We start from the raw sequence: 25,279 nt of genomic DNA, 5'->3' as shown, positions 1-25,279 counted from the left end.
TTGGTTCTTCTAGAAAGCAATAAATAGAGAGCAAATGAAAAAGCAAACTCGCACATAAAGATTAAAAATTAACTCTCTCTTCTCATTATATTTATCTTGAACTCCACAGTCTTGTGGTATTTCATCAATAATTTCATTTCTATAAAAGCAATTTCGGGAGAAACTTCTCTCAACTAATAACTTCATTAAATCTCTTGTGCTATAAACGCGTAAGCTAGTGTAAGATTCACACAACAGATAGCTGATTGTATCTAATGCAATAGCAGTGACCTGTCACAGATTGAGCCGTGTCATCCTGCCAAGATCTCCTTAACCCCAGCATGTTAAATTCCCCAGCTGGCGTCCTCAACACCTGACCTGGAATCAGATCTATCCCTGTAATAGGCTGGAAAGGCCTGAAAGCATCATCGTAATGTTACGTCAACATTCTTCAAGAGACGATGTGCACACGATTACTGTTTGACAAGATTGTCCGAGGCCAAAATATATTTTTTTGATCTTACCCGCAATGTCTGTTTTGGGATGTAACATCATTGTGCCTTTTTTGTCTGCAATGTACATCATCTTTTCTCTTTTGGTCTCTGTACAGTGTGGTTTCTATTTGCATGTGATAAAAAAGGTTGTAAAATGATATTGCACTGCACTGAAATGATCTTTCACTAAGGCTGTCATTTGAATTTACAGGACTTGGGACAAATCATATGGGTGGGTCCCAATCTCAGCGGTGTGAGGACATTTATTTATTAGATTCCTTCATCACAGGGCCTCGGACAACGTTTCCCATAGTCCACCCCAAGTGAGGTCTTAGTCTTGAAGTATAGTCACGTTTTTGTACGCTAGGGTCCGCATTACAGTCATCAGAATAGTACGCACGCAATGTGCGTATACCACCAGATTTTCGTAAATCAAAGGTCATGGGTTTGATTTACAAGATATACACATACTAAGAAAATGTATAGCTTAAATGCACTGTAAGTCACTTTATCATGACATTGAGTATATAATGAAACTTGTGTAGATCACATTTCACGCTAAATTCGAAAGGATTGGATTTAGATTCATCAGCATTATTTCTTGATGACCCCGACACATTCTGGACAGATTTCGTGAGAAATGCATTCAAGACGAACAATTAGTTTTAACACAAACTTTTGCATAGCAAAAACACCACTACAAGAACGCTGGTATCTTAAATTACATTGCAAGTGGCTAAACAACTATTTTAATTGCGCCTCTGAAGGCTTGTTAAAAACACCAAAAGAAGAACAAATACTTTAACTGGCGACGAACAATTTCAAGAGTTTTCATTCTTTGGCCTTGATGCAAGTCAAAGTCTAAACAACTTTTCCTCCAAATCCCAAAGGGTCTGCCTTTGACCTCGACATCTCTCATGGCCTTTCAGCAACATGTTTCTCCCCGCAGAGGAACAGCCACAGGAAGTTGAACTACTTGTGCAGAAGAATGCACTTGGGACAGCGTTCATTAAACATGCCGGACTGCACACACGCATAGTCGTGAATCACCAATCGGACACATCATTACCTTCCCCGAGACGAAAAGCGATTGGCCGGAACGGCTGTGCTCATGCCACAGGCCTTCACACGCTGGTGTTACACACGTCAACACGGCCTCCATGCAGAAAATAGACACTGTTTGAGTGTTTGTAGCTTAATGGCTTTACCTGCAAACCGCAGAGAAAAATAGAAAGTATGTGAAAAGTCACAATACTAAAAAACTCAAATGTAACAGCATAAATATGTACAAAAAAAGCACTAATTGCTAATTCCACATCTTTCTTTTTTTGTTTTGCTCACTTTTGTAAGTTGCTTTGGATATAAGTGTCTGTTAAATGCCTATAAATGTAATATTTTGTACCATGGTCTTTACTGGGACTGTACAGCATCAGTTCAGGCATCAACACCCAGCAAGCAATAACCGTCATTTTACTGTCTAGGTTAACTATAGACCCAATACAGTCTGATTATAAGTAACCCACTTCTAGACAAAATAAACTTAAATTTGGTAACATGTCATTTTTGCCTAAATAACTTTAGAGATGTATGATTGCCTCATGTAAGTCAACAGTGATTACAAGATGTTTGGTTTTATTTATTTATTTTATTTTATTTATTTTTGGGCTATGGTTACACCATTGGTTCTTAAAATGGGGGCCGCCAGATGATGCAAGGGCCCAAGTTTTATGACATTTTAAATAATACATTAATTTATCATTTAATTTAACCTAAAAAAAAATATGGCTACTACTCGATAGCATTATGTTGTATCATTTAATGTGTTTTGTTTAATAAAAAATGTAAATTTGATGTCAAACATTTTTTGGGGGGGTGCAAGAAGGGATGCACCGTACAAAAGGGGGGCCACACGCCAAAAACGTTTGAGAACCACTGGATTAGACGACTATTAAATTTTCACTGACAGCCCAAATTTTGCCTTGGTTTAGTCTACATAGCTGGGCTATATTAGATGACATTTAAAAGCAAAATGTCTTTTAATTTCTTCGAACATGGGTTTGATTACCTTGCTTTCTGATATCACATGTGCAAACACGCAACATGACACCGAAAAACTCGCAATCCGACCAGGGAGGAAACACTGTGTTTAATTTCGGTTTGGGAAGAACGTCCGTTTCAGATTTGTGAAGTGATTTTGGCTTTTTTTAAGTCTTTGTCGTGGTATGCAGGAACTGACTTGCGACTGACTTGTTTCCCGCGTAGAATGCAACTGAATGCTTCAAGCGCTTCTATATTTGAAAAAACTGCACAAAATAACAGGAAATTACGAAACTTGTGTGTATATTTACAGCTGGTCTATTCGCACTGTATTAGTATTACCCAGGCTGAGGTAATTTCTCCATACCATTTTACAGAAGTCTTTCGCTGTAATCTTTACTGACATTACTATCCGTAATGATTACTGACATGGAGCACTCGAACGGGAGTAAAATCACTGAGAAGCTCTGATAGAATTGCTTTACCACACCTCCCTATGTAAAACAAACCCAGTCCAAATAGTACTATTGGATAAAAGCGATGTCAAACTGACCTTTGGCGGATCTCCGTACCGCGTTGACCAATCAGGACATTGCTGTAGTAGTGACGTGATTACAAGAAGCGAGCGAAGTCCATCGGAGTCGCAGAAGCCACTCCCATGATTCAAATTTATGCGTAATTGTCTCAAATGACTAGAATTTCACGCACAGCTTTCACGCGCGAATGAAGTGAGTAAACTCAAAATGTTCAAGCGTCCAACTACGCGCGAATAACGTGTTTTTGCCACCTCTACCGCGGCTGGTGTGTGAATGCACCATTATAGTGATAAAAAACATGCATAGATTGAATATGCATTAAAAAAGCACTAGCCTCGAGTACCTTATTGCTTATAAAACAGTTACAAAAGCCAAAATATATCAACGCAACTTTCATGAAGTAAAAACTACTAAAAGTGTTTCATCAGCTGAAAAAAAATAAATAGTCCCTGACCGCCTGTGAACATGTTTACATCATGCTGAATAAATAAGCTTTCGGTTGATGTATGTATTTGTTAAGATAGGACAACATTTGGCCGAGATACAATTATATGAATATTTGAAATCTAAGGGTGCAAAAAAAATCTAAATATTGAGAAAATCGCCTTTAATGTTATTCTTAGCAAGACATACTACTAATTATAAATACATTTTTAAAATATTTATGGTTGGAAATGTACAAAATATCTTAATGGAACAGGATCTTTACTTAATATCCTAATGATTTTTGGCATAAAAAACGATAATTTTGACCAATACAATGTATAGTTGGCTATTGCTGAATAAATAAGCTTTCCGTTGATGTATGGTTTGTTAAGATAGGACATTCGGCCGAGATACAACTATATGAAAATCTGGTATGTAAGTGTGAGGGTTAGCAGGAACAGATGAACCCAAACGCAACGATGTCGGGGAAAAACAGAAAACACTTTATTTTAAACACACAAAAACAAACACCCACGAGGGGGTACACAACATGAAACACGAACTTGACAAATAACACTAAGACTTGATATCTTGACTAGATATGAACACGAAACACGGCAACAGAACACAATGAACCTGCACAGAACTAAAGATACACTGACATTAAATAGAAGAAAGCAAACAAGATAACGAGCGGGAACTAATTACTAATAAGCAGGAGAACGAGGGGGCGGGGTCACAGGACAAGACACCGGAGGCACATGCCAAACACAAAAACAAGGCATGAACCTCCACACAAGGCCAGGGACTGCCAGAACTCTGCCACCATGACAAAACACAAATATAACAAGACTTTAAGGCAGAGTCCTGACAGTAAGAGTGCAAAAAAATCAAAATATTGAGAAAATCGCCTTTAATGTTGTCCTTCGCAACACATATTACTAATGATAAATACATTTTTTAAATATTTACAGTAGGAAATGTACAAAATTTTTTCATGGAACATCATCTTTACTTAATATCCTAATGATTTTTGGCATAAAAAAACGATAATTACCCATGCAATGTATAATTGGCTATTGCTACAATTATATCCATGCTTTTTGTGACTGGTTTTGTGGTCCAATATGTAAAACATGTTAGGGTAAAATATGTTTATGTTGCTAATGGTGCTGCGCAGTGATACACAGAAATGTTAAGTGCAGCATCCAGCTGTTTTATGGTGAATTAAACACAGCTATTGACCAATAAGAAACAAGGACTGAAAAATTACCGTTACATAAGAATCCTTTCCTTTTTATGCTACTGTCATGCATTAAGCTACAAGAAAAATATCCTTCATCTTAATAATATTTCACAGTACAGAATGAACAGTCATATAAAACAAAACTGATTATTTAGTTAGGAATCATTCATTTGAATCCCTCCTGGTGACATACAAATCATAATGGAAGGTCATGATAACACTTGAAATGAGATACGTGTTCTTTCGCCCTGTTAAAATCAAAATTGAATCATTTTTCAATTTGTTTTCTACACAATAACATGAGATCCTCACTGCGATACAAATAAGAACCTTGTGTTGGTTGTTTTGCGGTTGGTGTCGTCAGTAATAGTCCCATTAGGATCTAATGTGATTATGACAGTAAGAGGTCCGCCGTGTTCCCAAAAGTGTAAGGTCAGCTGCCAGCCCCCACCACTGACACACTGTTTTTACAACTCGGAGCAAAACAACACACCCCTGTGTGCCAAAAGCCATTTCAGAGAACTGCTATCAACATTTGAAATTGCTCGGTCAGGATTTTTCTCCCGGTGTGGTGCAAAATCGTCAAGTCGATCTTGACACCCATGTAGCTAATTGCAAGTTTACTTATACATTATTATTATTATTATTATTATTATTATTTGATTAATGATTTGTGATACATCAGGGCACATCTCCAACATATATGACACATGTAGCCGATTCATTCCTCCCTGGAGTGATGTAACATCCAATATCGTATCATGTTGATACAGAGTTATGACTTTAATTTAAATAAACATAGAGAGGGATGTTATCCTCCACTATCATAAAGGCACAGACAAACCAGTAAGGGAAGAGGTGCCCGGTAGATAACTGGATATCTGGACTGCCAGGATGTGACTTGAGATTCCAGTATGAACTTCCTGATGTGCAGTTGGGCTGATACACTATGAAAATAAAGGATGGCAAGCTGGTTCCATAAAGAACCTTTATCTTTCTGTATCACAAAATGCTCTTTAGACTATAAAAGTATAAAAGATATGGTTCTTCTATGTATCACAGATATTTTTAGTGTGAAGAGTTGGTGTAAGAATTAGGCAAAGGAAAGATTTGCTCATTATGACTTAAACTTACTGAGCCTCAAGAGAGAACAAGATATTCTGTTTGAGAATTAACACATCCCTGTCTTTACTACTACAGATTAATATTATGCACATTCGTACACTTTATCACATACAGATGACAAATAAAATATTTTAGGGTATACGTAATTAACAAAAAACTTTTTATGTACAATAGTAAGACAAGTAAGGCTATGGTATATTAAAGTACCACGGTGTTCTGACAAAAGAAATATTTTTGCACTTCAATTTTTAATTTAAATCAACTTGGATTTTCAACTTGGAGTCATTCTCTCTATTGACTAGTGATGAGTTGCTGTAACTTATAAAATAAAATTGGTATAACCAGGGCTTTAAATTAACACCCTCCAAATGCGGGTAGATTTCACCTGTGGCGGGTAAGACAGTCACTCCCACTAGCCACTTTGGCGGGTTGAATATAACTTTTTAATTGTAGTTTTCTTTAAAACCATGTGAAATAATAAACAGTGTGCAGTGTGGCGCTACGAAACTACAACGCCCATGAGCACTCCCTACACCAAGTTTAAGGGGTTTTTTTTACCATGGAGAGCTCCAGCGCTGATGGATTTGCGAACACATGGGACGCAGTCCGAGTGCACATACACACAGTTTGCACAAGAGGATAGATATGCGATTGCATTAAAGACATTTAAGGTGTGTGCACACTCTTTGAGCGAGAGTGTCGAGAAATTAATGGAGTTCTGTGTAGATAAGAGCGTACGTCCAGTTTTGTACAATGACAAATTGAAAATACAGCTTATGCTTATGAAATACAATCTGGATAAACAAGTTGATAGTAAATTCATGTACATGTTCTGACTGCTGTAGTTAATACATTAAAAGTGTTTGTGTTTGTTTTTTTGTGATTTTATCTTTACAAGGATCGCACACCGGCCGCACAGCTCAGCGCCGCGCCGTTCTAAAACACATTGTTTTCTATGAGTATACGCACACCGGCGCCGCCTGTCTGCGCCGCCCAGCTGTGACTCAGGAAGTTGCTCAAATCCCTGTCGTGCCACACAGCGCCACTCACATAGTTTAACATTAAATAACATCATATTTGTCCCAAATCATTAAGGATTAACATTGGCTGCTAACGTATATTTAGCATTTTGAAGTAGACGCTATCTGACGATACCTCTGAGTTGTCCTAGACGCGACTCGATGCGGCGCGGCGCTGAGCTGCGCGGTCGGTGTGCGACCCCCTTTACAGTTAATCCTTCACACCCCTGCAATCACTTTTATTATATTCACTACAATGCAAAAAAAAAAAATCAAGAAAAAAATTCTTAGTATTTTTGTCTTGTTTTCAGTAATAATATCAAAAAATTTATGCTTTCTAGTTTTTAGACCAAAAATATCAAATTTAAGTGATTTTGTGCAGAAAACAAGCAAAAAAAATCTGCCAATGGGGTAAGCTAATTTTTCTTGAATTTAGTGTTTAAGAAAAATGTTTTTTGGCTTCTTTTATTCACAAAATCACTTCAATTTGATATTTTTGGTCTAAAAACTAGACTTATTTTCTTGGGTCGTTTTGCTCATCAAGAAAAAGCATCTTAATTTAAGAATGTTTGGATATTTTTACTGAAAACAAGACAAAAATACTAAGATTTTTTTTCTTGAAAATAATTTTTTGCAGTGTACAAATGGCTGAAACAACACAGCATACACTGTAAAAGGGTACAAAAGCTGAAACTGGTACCCTTTAAAAAGATCCTTATTTAGACAGATTGTACCTTTGAGGTACACTTACCTTTGAGATTACCGTTGGGTTAATTTTTTTATATTTGACCCAACAATGGTTTCCAACAACCAAGGATTTTGGGTTGAAACAACCCAGCATACAGTAGGTTAAATTACAACCCATGGGGATGTTCTCGTCCCTTTTTGTCCCAGTGCTGGGTTGAAAATAACCAAGCAGTTTTTAAGAGTATATGGACTTTATGGTACTTATATGCAGCCTTTAAGTAAAAGGTGCACATTTTAAAATGATACTGCCCCAGTGACAACTTCTGTACCTTTATCTGAAAGTGTAGGTTCATCAAATGGTTTGGTGTGTCCAAATTTCAAAAATGAGTTTCCATGTTTTAGGGCCCTATTTTAAAGCGTAACTAAACCCCTGGTCAGAGCCTGACTCCACCCACTGGCAATATTTGAAAAATGCAAGAAAAGTAGGCAGATCCCAACGGAGATAGAGGGGACGAACTAAGCTCGTACCAAGTGTGTGGTGAGATCGTAACAAGGGCGTGGTAAGCTTGAACCTGCTTATGTCACGAGTCATTTTTTGGACCCAACATCCAATAGGAAAATTCAACTGCAGTAGCCACCGTTCAACCTGAAGAGGGCAGCACTCAGACGTTTTTACACCATATATTGTAGTATTGAAACACTTTATATCCAAATGTCAAAAAACTTACTAAAATCAATGAACAGCACTAATAAAGCATCATTCTTACAGACCAGTAACTAAAAAAAGTTGGATTAGGGTTTAGTTACTCTTTAACGATCTAAGCGCATTGTCTAAAACGCACAGCGCAACGCCGAAATGGGCGTGTCCGAATGCAATTTTGCTAATTTAACGATGGGAAAAATGGTTTGTGCGCCGAGCGCATGGTCGGAAAAGGGTTGGTCCTATTTTTTTAATGATTAATGGGAGTATTTTGGGCGTAACGTGCAATAAACCAATGAGAGTCTCAGCTCTCATCCCCTTTAAAAGCCTGTGGGCTGGCGCTATGTATAATCCCTATTTAGATGACGGACTTTGTAAACTGAAAAACTTAGCGGAGGAAGAAGATCCCCAGTTTAAGATTAATGTTAAATAATTGTGTTGTTTTTCACTTGTATTGAAATTTTTTCATTAAAACCTTTAAAACCCGTTTTCTTTTAGTCATGGAAGTAAAAAAGCAGGCTTTTAATTGCTTTAAATGTATGGCTATCCAATATCATCAAAAAATAATTTACAAGTATGTAAGAAAAGGTTTGTACTGTAAAAATAATTTATTTGTACAAACAGGAGATAAAGAATTTACAAACGGCTCTCTGCGCGTTTCAGCACTTGGACAGCGTCAGTTTTTTTAAGCATTACTTAAAAAATTTTCTCATCTAACCATATCCACAGGTACAGAGTCATCCATAAATCCGTGAGGTAGCATTTAAAAACAAAACATTTAAAAACAGATCCATTTGTTTAAAGCAAAGCTTTTATTTACTTACCAGGCTACAGTTGAAGCAGCTCTTTGTGCCTTCTAACGTCTCATAATTAATCCTCATTTATGTCCAAGAGACTCAATAATAATCTTTTACATTCAATCCTTTAATCTTTCATATTTAAAAGCGTTTTTGTGCTGCTGCGCATTCATGTATGTGTTAAGCAAACCCGCGTGTTCACCCCTTTTAGGCGCATATTACTAATGCGCTCTTTAAATAACAAAAAACATATTGCGTCATTGACTTTAGACTTTAGACCAGGTTTTTGTTGGTCAATGGCGTAGTCTATTTTAGTTGCCTCAAAATAGCAACGCGCCAACAATCCGCCTGAACACACCTCGTTTTCAGACCAGAACGCCCATGGCCGCAAAAGGGGGCGCAAATGCATTTGCTATTTAAACAACGCAGCGCTAAACGTGAAAATTATAATTGCGCAGGGTGGAAACTAGCAAAAGACACTTGCGTCGCGCATTGCGCTGCATTGCGTCGCATTGCGTCAGGTGTAAGATAGAGCCCTTAATGTTGTAAGGTACCAGTACCACCACAGTACTTTTGTAAAATTTTTAATTACAGAGACAGTAGAGAGCTAGTGAAAAACTATTAAATAAAAAGTGTATAAAGGGGATTTGGGAAATGATGGAGATGTTATTGTGTATGTGGATAAAGATATTAGCTGAGTTCCTTGAACAAGGTGTACTGTCACTTTAACTACTGAACTAAAAAATAAATTTATCTATGACTTTAATGCTTGTCTTTTGCAAGCACGGATGCTTCTTGCCTGTAACATTCCAGTCACATAAATTCAGGTGAACAAAAGCATAATTTATCATTTATCATCTCACTGTTACGACTTTAAACACAGACTTCAGTATTCAGCTTCTGTTTGGTGCACATCTGCTTGTGTGCATCTCTGAGGGTTTGGCTCTGCGATCTAACCAGACATTTTTTCTCTTTCATCCCATGGGCTCTGTTCAAAGGACGAGCAGTTATCTGCAGCACAGTTTTTTTTAGCATCCATACTGGTTTACCATAATTTTATCTTACAATATGGGCAACTGTGCAATGCACAATTTCTATTTGCTGGTTTAGGCTAGAATCTTTATTCCTGTTGAATAATTCATTGCAGAAGTAAAAAATCTGTGTCACAACACAAACAAAATAACTTATTTTGTCTTTGTTTTGGGTAGATTGGGCTGAGTCTCTTCCTGGCAACCACACCCACATTAACACAGTAATGATAGTGATGATAGTCAGGCACAAACAAGAGCTTAAACAAAGGTGGGTATCCCAACATTAACTTAAAAGTATTTTGCACCGGAATGATGCTTTTGTTGTGTCTGTGTTTCCTGCAATTACGAAAGGATAATTAAAGCTACAACTTGGTATACAAACATAAACAAACAACAAGGACTTTTAATAAAAGGTCGCCGTCCATAATGCCACCCAGCTTCTAAGTCAGTCATTTTGGGCTTTTGTTGAAAGGACACGTACTGCTTCCCTAAAAGTATCTTGGCAAGGTCAGTCGCCCACAACTGTTCATGTTTGTTTTGACCACCGGTTTATGACTTGTGCTTGAATTATGAAAGGTCTCAGTAACCACAGCCATCTTTGGGTCTACAGTAATGCTCGTGCTTGACGTCATACAGCAGAGAAATGGAAATAAATAAAAACTCGAATTTCTCCCATTTCTTTCTATACTAAAATTGTTTAAAATAAACACATTGTTTATTGTTTGCTTATTGTAGGATCTATGATCTTTGTTAAAATCTACATGGAAAAATATAAAAGGGACCCCATCAAAGATGATATAATGATATTAACAGAATGCTCTCGGCATGTATTATACGTTCATTAAATACTTTCCCTTCAAATGCGCTTAATCCCGGCCTCATGCCCTTCAGAAATACAGTTTGTTGGCAGAGTCTGACAAAAAAAATGCTTATTTACAAGAAAACATGGCAGACACACTTGGATGGTTTTGCATCCAAACTCGTCATATATATATATATATATATATGAAGAGTTTGGTTCCAAAACGCGATAAACGCCATTTTTGAAAAAAATGAGTTACTGCCAAAATCAGTATTATATCAGGTCAGTAGTAAATTCTTAATGTTACGCAAAATCCAATATCCGCCGTGTTATTCTGTCATCTTTTCTACCTTTTTTCCCAAAATGCGATAAACGCCACTCCTCCTTTTTTACAGAACGCAATAAATTCATTTCTGAAATTACAGCCCACCAGTCACGCAATGTAAACAAACAATGGCGGCGCGCTGAGTACACGGAGTCCTAGTTTTCCTCATCTACTTTGTACTTCGTGATCAACAAACAAAACAAAATAATACTTTAAGGGCATTGATAAACCTGTGCTGGTTTTCTGTGACGGGAAAGAAATGTAAGCCATCAACATGTAATAATTTCCGCGAGAGGCACTCTGGTGCTTGTTCTCCCGACAGCATCAAGCTTCTCATGCTAACACATTGACCTCAGAGGATCTTATGAAAACTTTACATTACTTTACTCAAAGTCAACGAAAATCGAGCAGGACCAAAACATTTTACAGCTGAACGCTGTGAAAAATGTAAAGAGACGACGTCAAGTATAACCGCAGCAATGATCTTAATATAACAAAGTAAGTGTTTTAGGTAATGCCATTAATGTTTAATTTTTAATCATTGTATACCACTAGTCAACTAAATAAATATAAAATGGTAAAGATGAATGCACATTTATACATTGATTTATTAGATTTATAGCATTTTGAAATAAAAAACTGTCATGGATTTATTGCATTTTGTGGAAAAAAGAATTCGTTTTTATAATAAATCTTTGGAAATCAAGTTATGGATTTGAATTTTTTATGTTTTTATAACCTAAAGATGCTATGTGAAAGTTTCGATGAAATGGGAACTCCGTTGCTTTCATGCTAATCCCTCAGCGTCGGATATAGACGAAAGGGAATCCCGGAAGGTGATGCCGTCACGTTAGAACGACTTTCTGTTACATAAAATTACATCCTAACCCAAACCCAACTCTAACCCCAAGCGACAATGGTTTAAAAAAAAGAAAGACAAAAAGTATAAACCAATACAGACATCCTAACCCAACCCGAACTCTAACCCTAACCCAAGCAACAGTGGCTTAAAAATCAGAAGACAAAAAATATAAACAAACTGACATCCAAACCCAAAGTCTAACCCAACCCCAAGCGACAATGGTTTAAAAATTTGAAAAAAATTGAGTAGTTACCGTCCAGAAGCGGCATGATCCTGCCGATCGTCGCATAACGTGGCGGCATCACCTTCCGGGATTCCCTTTCGTCTATATCCGACGCTGAGGGATTAGCATGAAAGCAACGGAGTTCCCATTTCGTCGATATAGTGACACATAGGGGCACCCTTCGCGTCTTCATACTGATGCTGAAGGCATTTGAACATGCTTCAGATTTTGACACCTTGGGGAGTGAGAATGGGTTGAAAATTAATATAATATTTACTGAGCAAGGTTGTGTCAAAGATTAAAAAATCAAAAAGTGAAATGAAACATTGCCTGGAATTCACAAATAGGGTCACAAATTATTAAAAGGGATAAAAATTAACCAATCGTGGTTTTTGTACTACAACATGACTGAGAAATATGAGCTGTTCGTTGTTAAAAGTTGATGTTTCAGCATTTCTTTCATAATGAGTTTCTTAAAGCTGACCTCTGACCCCTCCCTCCCATCCCTCTTCTATAGTACTGTAGTATGGAGCTGCATGATAAGGCACTTGTTTCTAGGGAGGATTGTTTTGAATCATTTGTTGCACGATGGACCTCTCACCGCCTTGCCACAAGTACTGTAAAATCCTGTCACGGGTCACATCCTGTTATAATTGCCTTCCCAACATGCATCAGTCACTCTGACTCCTCATTATAAATAGCTTTGACTAAGTGAAAGGCATCATTTTGCTCAATATATTGACCATTTAACATCCACAGAACCTTTAAATTGCACAGAATTGGAAAAAGGTTCTTAAAGGATTAGTCCATTTTCTTAAAAAAATCCAGATAATTTACTCACCACAATGTCATCCAAACTGCTGATCTCTTTCTTTGTTCAGTCGAGAAGAAATTATGTTTTTTGAGGAAAACATTCCAGAATTTTTCTAATTTTAATGGACTTTAATGGACCCCAACACCTAACACCTAATTTATTTAAACAATAAACTGACACAAAGACATTAATTAGTGTCATTCAACATACAACAACGTCGGAACGGTCCTCTTTCTCCACACTTGTAAACACTGGTGCGTAGTTTGCGCGTCACAGGACCGGAGGAAGACGAAACGTTGTGGTTTAAAAGTGCATTTTTTGTCAAAAATGACAATCGTTTCACTAGATAAGACCCTTTTGCCTCGTTTGAGATCATTAAGAGTCCTTTGAAACTGCAATTTTAAACTGCATTAAAACTGTTAATTATTGGGGTCCATTAAAGTCCATTAAAATGAGAAAAATCCTGGAATATTTTCCTCAAAAAACAGAATTTCTTCTCGACTGAGCAAAGAAAGACATCAACATTTTGGATGACATGGTGGTGAGTAAATTATGATTTAGTTTTTTAAGAAAATTGACTAATTCTTTAAAAGATTCGTTAAGGAACCAAAAATGCTGGCGTTGATTTGAGTAACAGTTTTTAGATGACTAACTTATAGGACTAGCCTAAGTAGGACCCTAGGCATGTTAACAACAAATGTAAAAATCACTATAGCCTCTCCGACTACCTCACTTCCATATAAAATGTGACACCACAGCTCATGAATACTGACAATGCAAGATTAAAGATTCAAGTCTATTATTTGTCTTCCTATGCCAATCATTTCAGCATCTCATAAAGGTAATGCAGTGTGTCAGCTCCTCGACCTTCTTTGTCATTTTCTTGAAGGACATCCTGGGAACAGACAATAGCCGAGAACAAAGCCACGCAACGGTTCCCAAGCTTTCCACACCATTGTTCCGCTCACAATGGTACCATACACTTCACATGGCCATGACACCTGCAGTTCACTGTAAATCCCTTAAAAACCTAGAAACCAATGGACACCAGCCACCGCAGTAAACCTTGGCACCAAACAAAAGACCAGGAGAAGATCCCTCAGATCTTAGCTTAAGACCATGTGGGACACATTATGCTCCTACCCTAAAATATATTTTTCCCAGTAGATGTATGAGTCATTCATTTATTAAGATGGCACCTAAAAGTTCACCTTCACTACATTATAAATGGTTAAATTTACCTTTACACAGAGGATACTTTACTAACTTACACTGCATTTAATCCTTATACAGTACTGTGCAAAAGTCTTAGGCCACCACCACCAGAATTGTTTTAGACATTTTAATGTCCATCTATATTTATTTTTCAATCTATATTTATTAAGGATTAGTCCATTTTCTTAAAAAAAATCCAGAAAATTTACTCACCACCATGTCATCCAAAATGTTGATGTCTTTCTTTGTTCAGTCGAGAAGAAATTATGTTTTTTGAGGAAAACGTTCCAGGATTTTTCTCATTTTAATGGACTTTAATGGACCCCAACACGTAACTGTTTTAATGCAGTTTAAAATTGCAGCCCCAAAGGACTCTAAATGATCTCAAACGAGGAATAAGGGTCTTATCTAGCGAAACGACTGTCATTTTTGACAAGAAAAATAAAAATATGCACTTTTAAACCACAACTTCTCGTCTATTTCCGGTCCCTCTGACGCGGCAGCGCGACCTTAGGGGTCACGGATGACGAATGCGAAACTACGCTCTGTGTTTACAAGTGTGGAGAAAGAGGACCGTTCAGATGTTGTTGTATGTGGAATGATACTAATTAATGTCTTTGTGTCAGTTTATTGTTTAAAATGGTCCGCAAATGTGCATTTCATATATGTAACACATGACCTCTCCACATCATTACGCAATTACGTGAGGTTGCGCTCTGGCTCGTCACACAGCCGGATGAAGAAGAGAAGTTGTGGTTTAAAAGTGCATATTTTTTATTTTTCTTATCAAAAATGGCAATTGTTTCACTAGATAAGACCCTTATGCCTCGTTTGGGATCGTTTAGAATCCTTTGAAACTGCTAATTTAAACCGCATTAAAACTGTTAAGTGTTGGGGTCCATTAAAATCCATTAAAATGAGAAAAATCCTGAAATGTTTTCCTCAAAAAACATAATTTCTTCTCAACTGAACAAAGAAAGACATCAACATTTTGGATAAAATGGTGGTGAGTAAATTATCTGGATTTTTTTTTAAGAAAATGGACTAATCCTTTAAGACAGTGTTTCCCCTCCCTGAAAGTTTTGGATGTCTCCTTGTTTAACAAACCTGATTTAACTTATCAGCTTGTTAGGGAGACATGTTTACCATTTTGGAAGGAGGCTGATTAGTTAAATCATGTGTGTTAAATAAGGAGACATCAAAAACTTTCTGGGAGGGGGACCTCGAGGACCAGGATTGGGAAACACTGCATTAAGATACAAACAGAAAATAGAGGAAAATTTTCAGAACTAAATGTCTTCTTTAGGCATCGTCTGTGCTTATTGTGACCTCTTTTGACACTAAACACATCTTGAGTGGTTTTGAGCAGAATGAAGTAAAAAGGATTTCATTTTATTTAGGTTTAAGAGATCCTGCAGTTTCCTGCTATTGCTCAAGTGTAAAAACTTGACACATTACATTTTTATACAGTTTAGTATATACACATTTCCTATATTTTCTGGATGTATTCTATTAAAGAGAAATAATTATATATGATCACTATAGCACTGCAAAAACAACTAATCTAATTCTGGCATGGTGGTCTAAGACTTTTCCACAGTACTGTATGTCTCTTTGGGATCGAACCCATGACCTTTGCGGTGCTAGCACAATGAGCCACACTGTGTCACAACTACCAAGTGAGCCACAGGAAGAAAACTTGTGTTCATTTCTCTTTATAGTTGTCTAAAATGCTGAACCAAACATGTGTTTTGTTCTCTTAGCCGGACAGAAGTCTTCAATCTGTTTATAATAAAATGCTACAAACCGCTCATAAATGTGTCCTGCATGGTCCTATTTGTCAGCACGTTTATGAGCACACAATCAAGACACCTCTTGAGAAAACAAAACACACGCAGGCCTTGAAACACGACTGCATCTGGACGTCACCAACACGTTCACTTCATCCCTCTGCACGTTGGACTTCCATGTGTTTTTTTGCCACTTTTTACCTTTGATCTTCACGTCAATCTACTTAACTGTCCCTGAGGCACGAAAACGAATGGTGGGAAATATGCCAGGGGTCATTATCAACGATGCCAAGGTACTCGGGAACACAGTCAAGGTTTCTGCGTCTACCTTGGAAAGAACACGAATAGCGCATGGGAACGATGAATCAATCTTCAAAACTCTCTAGTGGTTGTCGAGATTTCCTCAATGGTTTCCTGAGAGCTGTAGGCCCTTTTGCGAATTCCAGTAAAGTGTTATTGTTTCGAGTGCTAGTAGTTTTGAATGATTATATATGATTAAATCAATCAAAATGGAACTTTTACAAGGAAGGATGTGAAAATTCATTTTTTTTCTCTGTTACGTGCCATTCTCTTCAGTATCGTGAAGAATAATAAAGAGACCCCTGACAGGGACCACCTCATTGGACTTCCCATTATTGTTTTTAAAGCCAAGATACATCGTGTTATTTTCTTCTCAAGTATACCTCCCTCAACTGGGCTATGTTTTCTCGCCCCAGGTACACAGGAGGCACAGTATCATTCTGAGAACAAAAGGTTAAAGAGTTGAATTCCCATGAATCTGCCTTTTTTATACTTTTTGACTGTGAGATAGTTTATTCTTCATTCCTGAGCAGTAGCTGTAGAAGCGGGACACTATTCATATTTCAGCTTTCAAGAGGAGCACAATACAGGGTCATATTAATCCCCAGGATGGAGAGATTCCAGTTCATTTTGCCAATTTCTCCTGTTCGGTAAAAAATGCATTTAAAGGGCCAGAGGTTCGCTGAACTATTCATAAAAATCAGCTCACGTAACTCACATCTCAAACTTGTCTTCCGCCATTTTGAGTACCTGAAGTGGTCGCAAAAGAACTAGAAGCTATGCCTTCAATATGTTGTGAGCACCTTGCTCGAAGTATCACCTGTGTCTCTACACATGAACTCGAGCATTGAGAACATTCTGTACACAGAGTTTACTAAAAAGAAGGTTTTGAACAACTGTCCTTGGCTGTTTTGGTGTCCGCTCGCCGCCATCTTGCCAGTCAAGATGTATCGATCTCCGAATGCGCCGTAAGAAGGGAGGAGAGTAAAGATAGATAGCTCCTAAAGCATAGTTCCATATAAATGCACGGATAATTTGTTGTTTTGTCGCAGGTGAAAAACAATATTGACCTTCTAGTTAAAAAAGGAGCCTCATATGAGATTCATTCATTCGCATTCGGAGATCAATTCTTTATGTCTGGCAAAGATGTCGAGCGGACACCAAAACAGCCAAAGTCAGTTGTTTAAAACCTTTCTTTTTTAGTAAACTCTGTGTACACAAACAATGTTCTCAATGCTCGCGTTCATGTGTAGAGATCCAGGTGATACTTCGAGCAAAGTTTCATGTTGTGTCGTGTCTTCTTAGTGTTGTTAAATTAGTGGTAGTTCGGTAGCAGCGGACAGCGGTTGGAAGAACGCATCAGGGATCGAGTAGGCATCACACCCTAACCAACATATTTTTTTTAAAGTAGCGTTTCTTTTCATGATAGTCGAGGTGCGAAATGTTGTCTTTCGTAGCCATTTCCTGTATCCATAAGAATCATAGACAGTAAAAGATAAAAAATCCGTAAATCGTAGCAAGCTAGCCAATGCTTGTCAGTAGCCTACTGGTACGCGGTAGTTACTCAAGATGGCGGCAGTAAACTGAAAAAAAGGGCTGATGACGTAAAAGGTCACATGACTGATAATCATCTATAGATACGATTAGCCTCATAGACTTTTATCATTTTTTCTAGATCAAATTGATATAGATGGAAGGATGGAGTCCAGCCATATTGAGGAACAGGAAAGTTTTGGGATTTCGAAAGTTGAATCTACTTAAAAAAATTACTTCAAAAGAAATAAGTTTTGTCAACCTAAATTTTTCACTTATAATTATACAATATAAAAATTTATGAAAAAATACTTCAAAGTGAGAAAAAAAACTTAAAATGAAAATTTTAAGTAAAAAAAAATGGTGTTACCAATTGATGAACGTTCTTAAAGGGGACATATTATTAAATTCTAAATTTTTCCAATGTTTAATTGCTATAATTGGGTCCCAGTGCTTCTATCAACCTAGAAAATGTGAAAAAGATCAACCTAGTAACTTAGTTTTGGTAAACCATTCTCTGCAAGCATGTGAAAAAATAGGTAATTAAAATTTGGCTCCCCTTGTGATGTCAGAAGGGGATAATACCGCCCCCTTAATCTGCACTTTCCGACCACAGTACTGCTATTTACTGCATACAGCTAATTTGCATTTTAAAGGACACACCCAAAACAGCACATTTTTGCTCACACCTACCAAGTGTCAATTTTAACATGCTAAATTATCTATATGGTATTTTGAGCTAAAACTTCACATACGTACTCTTGGAACAGACCACCCATAACACCCAAACTCCAGCACTTCCTGTAAATCCACAACAAAACACACTTTTTGCACTTTCACAGGCAGTGGCGGCTGGTGACTTCTTTTTCTGAGGGCGCACGATGCGAAGTTCGTCACAACATGTATGTAGCCCGTCATGTGTGTGGTACATAATTTCAAAATATGTGTTCTGCGCTTTGAGAGATCGTGTGTGCATCACGTGTCATGCCAAAATAAGTGCCTGCTGCAGACGCGTCAAAGGGTTTATGATAAAAGAGACGATCATGTTTGCCAGATACTCGCATAATCTCATGCCTAATCAGAGTTTAATGTTAAGGGAGTGCCTTTTGGAACGTGAGCGTCTCTTTTATCATAAACGGTTTTGACGCTAGTGCAGCAGGCACTTATTTTGACAAAACATGTGATGCACACATGATCTCTCCACACCCATGACACATATTTTGGAAAAGGGAACCACACACATGATACTCCGAACACTTATTTTGAATTCGCGCCCCTCAGATGAGAAGTCACGAGCCGCCACTGTTCACAGGTTAAAATTGTATCTACAATGTCTAACAGTCATTGTAATATACATTCACATAGCTTCATACAATAGTTATTACACAATAAAAAGTGAAAAGTTGAATCAATTTAAAGATACTTTTAATAAAAAGTTTTTTTCCACTTAAACTTTTCACTGACACATAATTCAAAAAAACTTAATTAGGAATATAAAAAAGGCTTTATATTTTTCACCCCTTCTTCAGCTTTTTAACTTCATTTAATGTGTTATTAAATATATTAATTTTATTTTGGGATTGTCATTTTACTATTGAAAATCTAGGGCAAGAGAAAAAAACAATAAAATCTTTACTTTTAAGCCAGCCAAAACTGTATAATAAACGCTGGGGAACAAATTCCAAGACCATTTTAATTTGATGTGACCATTACATAATAAAAAAGAAAACTGTGGAAATCTGTTGGTTTTAATAAAAATCAACCCCGGGACATTAATTCTGCCCGTAGCCGAAGAAACACCCGGCTACACAGAACAACAGGAGGCACAACCGTCAAATCAAACGCTCCTCTGAATGATTATATTTCTCTATGATGTGAATCCTTCACTCCAGGGGGGAAGCATAGAAGTGTCCTATGGTAAAAGCATGAATTTAAAGGCTATTGAATGAACTAGGTGTGCTTTTCACCTGTCCAAAAGCCACTGACCCGTTGCATCGACTGGAACCTCGGTTTCCACGGCAACACCTCTGGAATGCCATCGCATTTTTCCTCTAATCCGCTTCTCTAGGAACAGGTTGAGCTCTGTGATTCTTACAAATCCACGCTATGAAAACAATGTACTCGGCATTTATGGGCATTTGTACAGGCATTCTGGATTTTTTTCCACTAGAAGTAAAATATGAATCTAAAAAAAACTAATATCCATAATCACAGTGTGCAAAAATGTTATCATCAACTTTATCATGATCTGCTCTTAGAAAGAACAAATCATCAACACACAAAATACCACTAAATACGTTCCATGTATTTGTTTTAAAACGGCTCACTCTCTCCGATATGGAGATTAGCAATGGCTCGGTACACATTTTCATGGGAAGTTGAATGAACTGGCATATGTAGAAATCACTCACTTAGAGAAACTGAATTAGAGAAAGTGCACAGAGATCACAGATTAGATATACAGGACTAGGCAGTGAACTTCTACAGACGTTTGAGAAAAAGCAGATAGTACACAAAATAAAGCATTTGGGTTTCAACAGGACCAGCCTGTAATTACGCAGAACTTGCTTAAAATAAAATATGAAATTTCTGTTTCATTTGGACTAATTGAGAAACGTCGGATCACTGAATATAAAACATTATCCTGACCAAAAACATACTGTAAGATGTTTTACAGGCAGTGTTAAATGTCTGTGTTTGATGTTTATTGCTCCATTTCTTTCTAATCTTTGAATTTACAACGCCGCCATGTGCTCATCTGAACATTTATGAGAGATTAAAAATATTGTTGAATCACATTTGATGGAGTTAGAGCTTTAGTTGTGTTCATGTAATCACCAAGAGTGAAATTTTATTGGTCTTTTTTAGCTTAGGAGATCTTGTTGTGCTTCATTTAAGTATTAAATAGGGCCAGATTTACTAACAGTTTGGGCCAGCGCAAACATAATTCTATCATAAATAACGACTGTCGTGATTTAATAAGACGTGCTGTGAGTGGAGTGATTTTTTTATAACTCATCTATTTAAATGATATTAAGCCTTAAAGTTCTGCATACACTGTAAAAAGTAATACCTAGATCTAACTTATAAAAAGTGAGGCAAGTGATTGCATGGGAAGTTTTAGATTGAGTCAACTTGCAACCTTTTTTAAGTATAATAAACACTGTAATATTACTTAATACAAATGCAACAAAATTAAGTTTAGTTTACTAATAGTTTTAGTATTACTCTTATTGTTAGTTTAATTTACTTTTCTTGGTACAGGTAACTTTTTTATGGTTTGTTGTTGTTTCCATAAACATTAATTTGTACTTCATATTTCTGTGAGATGAGGGCAAGAATTGTTTATTCAATCAATGCACCTACCCAATTTCGTTTTGCGCAGCTGTAAGGTGCGACATACTTCAGTATGCAGTCTATGCACAAACACCAGCCTTCTGAACAATGGTAACTACAAACCTCAAAAGAAGAAACAGAAACTCTTCCAAATCTCGAAGATAAATGAACATTAAAAACTAGCAAGTCTTTCTTTTTAGTTAAAAACACTTAAAATAGAGTTTAAATTCAAATTATACTCTCCAAATGCAGTCCCGTGCAAAGCATGCTGGGAACTATGAGTCCACTGCCTAGTTAGCTATGTTTAATAATAAAATCACATAATTTCAACACAAAATTATTAAGTTAATTTCCTTCTTACCAATTTAAGTGGATTATACATGATGAATGAAGTTAAATTTACTCAATGATGTGTTCATTTAGAATTGCTCAAATTATTCAAATTATTATGTTATTTTAACTCATATTTTGATTAAAAAATAAAATAAAAAATTGTAATACAGTTTCATCATTTTATTTAGTTAAATCTACTTAGGCACAGAAACACTTTTTACAATGTAATAAATGGAACCGTATGTAGGATGGTGGCCAAAAATGGTACTGCAATCGCTTTCAAATTACTGTATAGCGGTGTATCCCATTCCCCTCCCCCCTGACTCGAGGTTGCCAGATACTATAGCCTGCAGGATCCAATAGGAACGTACTGGTTGCTACTAGAAGCTTCCAATGGCAAGTGATGAGTCCTACACATTACGTTTTTTTTCTTTTAAACTGACCGGGCAACGCTGGCGGGCCCGACGAGTCTTTGTTTATAAACTATTAAGTTTACGTTATCATATTGATGAAGAAGGGTATTTAACTTGTCATGCCATATATCATTACAAAGGGTTTATTAAAGTCATTTCGAAGTGCTGTTTCATGAAGTAAATGCTCTAGCAAAATTAATAATACATTTAATGCAACAAGGTCATATTTGAAATGTTCATTCATAAGATGACATCATACCTTTATTATGAAACAGCACGTCCATAGTCCAACTCCAGGCTTGCGCTGCTCCATGCCAAACGTTCACAATGTAACATCCACTTGCAGTTTTTGTCCACAAACAAATATTGCGAATTGTGGAGTGCAAGACCTTACCCTCAAACTAAACGTTAAACCCCTCTGAAGTGAACTTCCTTCAGCGTCCCTATAGCACAGATCTGTGCACTCACGTTTTTATCAATGTTCTGTTTTGCAATAAAAAAATGCTGTTATGGTGGTGTTATAAATTTATAGTATTTATGGAGATAAATGTAAATGGAGTCCTGATCCGAAGGATTCCCTCAACACAAATTTTCAGCAGTCACACGAAGCCGAAAAGCTGATATACCAAATTTAGTCGAGCATCTGTTGTCCTACATTCTGAAGCTCTGAATCACTAAGACATTTTTCAAACATTGCCTTTACATGACTACATAGATTATTAGCTCTGTTTATTTAATTTTTAAACCAATTCTGCATTGTAAACTCTAAAAATAAGTTCAAAAATGTATTTTCTGTTGTCATATCATTCCAAACCCATTTCACTTTCTTCAGCAGAAATTTTAACAATGATCTCTTATTCATAAAATGAAAGTGAATAGAGACTAAAGCTGTCAGTCACTAACATTTTCACATCTCAAGTCAAATGCATAAAGACAGAATTATCATTTTTGGGTGAACTTTCCCTTTAAAGCTTGTGCCCATAAATCTCTTTGTTAGTACGATCAGAGCAGACTGATTTAAATCAGAAGTAACAAGCACGAATAAGGCCAAGTCCAAGTCACTCACCAAGTCTAGTTCATAGAGTTCATCCTCTGAATTATTGACCTAAAACCACTGAAACTGACTTCTACACCACTAGGATCTGAAATCACTACTGGTTTATGGAGTGTGGTAAAAAATTACATTTTAAATATAGATAGCCAAGTACTATGAATGACAATGGTATCTTCTTACGTATTTTTATGACATGGCTAATTTGTATTCATTTGTATCAAACAAAATAGGTAGTATACAGTACTTTCGTTTAGCGTTCGCCTTGCACTCGCACACATCCACACAGCTTTAAAAGTATATTTACAGGACATTCACAAATTCAGGAAACTGAGGAAAAACAGCAGATGCATGAGTGTGTGCTCCCACAGCAACGTGACACTCTTGACATCCATTTATCGGCGTGTATAGCTCGTATATGTATAACACACGCGTGATCACTGAACTAAGTTTTCTTTCTTAAACAGCTCGATGTTACTTAGTATTAAAAACTTAAAGCAGTCTGTCTTGGGTCTTAAAGTGACAGTAGCCTGCTGCTTTCTGTGTCCGAAATGTGTTGATTTCATAACAAATATATTTACATTTGATACAGATGCCTGAACATTAAAACAAGATTTTAGTATTTGTATTTGTCATGTTCTTAATAAAAATCATTATTAACTGTCTGGTTTTATCAATTTTCATTCAGGAGCAAAAATCTGTCTTAAGATTTGCTATTTATGAAGATAATTATCGATATCGACTGATATGGAAAACATTTTCTTGATTTTTTTGGGCCATATTTCCCTGCCCTACTAAAACCCTACTCTAAACCTAAGAAATCTTGACAAACAATATATCACTGGAAAGCTCTCAGAATGTAGTTTTCATATTTCAAGGTCATCTGATGATAGAAATAATGTAGTTTTTTGTTACATGGTCCCCCCATGGGAATGCATATTAATTATTATATATTAATAAAACTATATCCTATTATAAATCTTCAAAAATGTTGATAAACTATATGTTGTTGGGAAAGCTCTAAGAATGAAGTTTTCATATTTCAAAACTTTTTAGCGGTAATAATAATGCAGTGGCTGTAGTTTATTAATTTGTGATGAGTATGCAGCAAACCGTTGACACCTAGTGGCCGTTGTTGGTAAAACAACTTAAAGTGTGACACAAACCTAATTTTTTTGTGATTTTAACTTGACATTTGGATCCGAACTACTTGAGACTTATGGCTTCATGTTTGCATTATTCCTTTTGTAAAATATTTAGAATTCTATAATTCTATATTTTATTGCATTTATTAAAATAAATGGAAACTTCTATAACAATTTATTTATTTAATATTTTCACCCCCAAAGTGTCTTCTTTAAAACAAGACTTCTAGACCAAAAAATGGCCAGAGTTACAGTAAATTAATTTAAAGGTGTACTCAACTCAAAGGGTATTTGCGCCACTTAACATAGACTTTTTGGATTATCGCCAAAAATAAGCTTTGTGTTTAACAAACACGTTTTTTCCAAAAAGTTAAGCTTCACAGATGAATACAAATTTTATAAAATTTGAAGTGTAAATGCGTTTACTAGAAATATGAAAAGACACATTTTGACTACAAAATTAATAAAAGTGATGAACACAACTTTTGTTGGACAAAATGTGTAAGTGTCATAAACTTTTGTTAAACACAGAGCTTTTTTTGCGATAATCCAACAGTCTGTAGCAAAATAATGGGCTTTTTGGCGAGGAAACCAGTGTTTCGTAAAATTTTGGGTGGGCCTACAGAAATACGGCACTCTATTGTAATGTGTTATCACTACTTCAGATCCCACAGTGAAAATTAAAATCAGCACAAATTTTATGTAAATTTCATATAATTTAGGGGCGGTTTTCTAGACTAGTCCAAGACTCAAATGCATGTTTGAGCTTTCTTATCTTAAAATATATCAGTGCCATTGTTTTTGCACATCAGTTATGTTTTTGTAAGGCCTGTTTGTAATAACTACTTAAATGTCCTTATATAACTAAGCCCCTGTCCAGGAAACTGCTCCTCAGAGTTTAGATCGTCTGAATATAAAGTAACTATGCTAACTTTAATTTAGACTCTTAGGTTCACATCTCTGCTGTAAAGGACCTCTCTTATAAGTTGGTGGAGACTGCCCTCATTTTAAACGTACTATAGTAAAACCCAGGTGCTCCAGAGGGATTCACTTTAATGAC

At 36.5% G+C, this 25,279-nt stretch overlaps 1 protein-coding gene and 1 long non-coding RNA gene across 4 annotated transcripts in view; one reads left to right on the top strand and one right to left on the bottom strand.

The window, feature by feature from the left end:
- fabp7b (fatty acid binding protein 7, brain, b) overlaps positions 1-25,279 on the top strand; it is a 425,484-nt gene that overhangs the window by 212,440 nt on the left and 187,765 nt on the right. The window lies entirely within an intron of this gene.
- The window catches only part of LOC129429324 (uncharacterized), a 170,457-nt gene that overhangs the window by 39,417 nt on the left and 105,761 nt on the right, over positions 1-25,279 (bottom strand). Inside the window, exon 6 of one of the 3 annotated variants that reach the window (XR_012358724.1) lies at positions 1,274-1,681. The exons of the other annotated variants lie outside the window; for them this stretch is intronic. This is a non-coding gene — a long non-coding RNA (uncharacterized lncRNA). Of the gene's footprint in view, positions 1-1,273; positions 1,682-25,279 lie in introns of those variants that run through there. 3 annotated transcript variants of the gene reach the window in all.

Source organism: Misgurnus anguillicaudatus, chromosome 18 (assembly GCF_027580225.2).
Source record: "Misgurnus anguillicaudatus chromosome 18, ASM2758022v2, whole genome shotgun sequence".
Lineage (NCBI taxonomy): Eukaryota > Metazoa > Chordata > Actinopteri > Cypriniformes > Cobitidae > Misgurnus > Misgurnus anguillicaudatus.
This window is presented reverse-complemented; position numbering and strand designations above follow the sequence as displayed.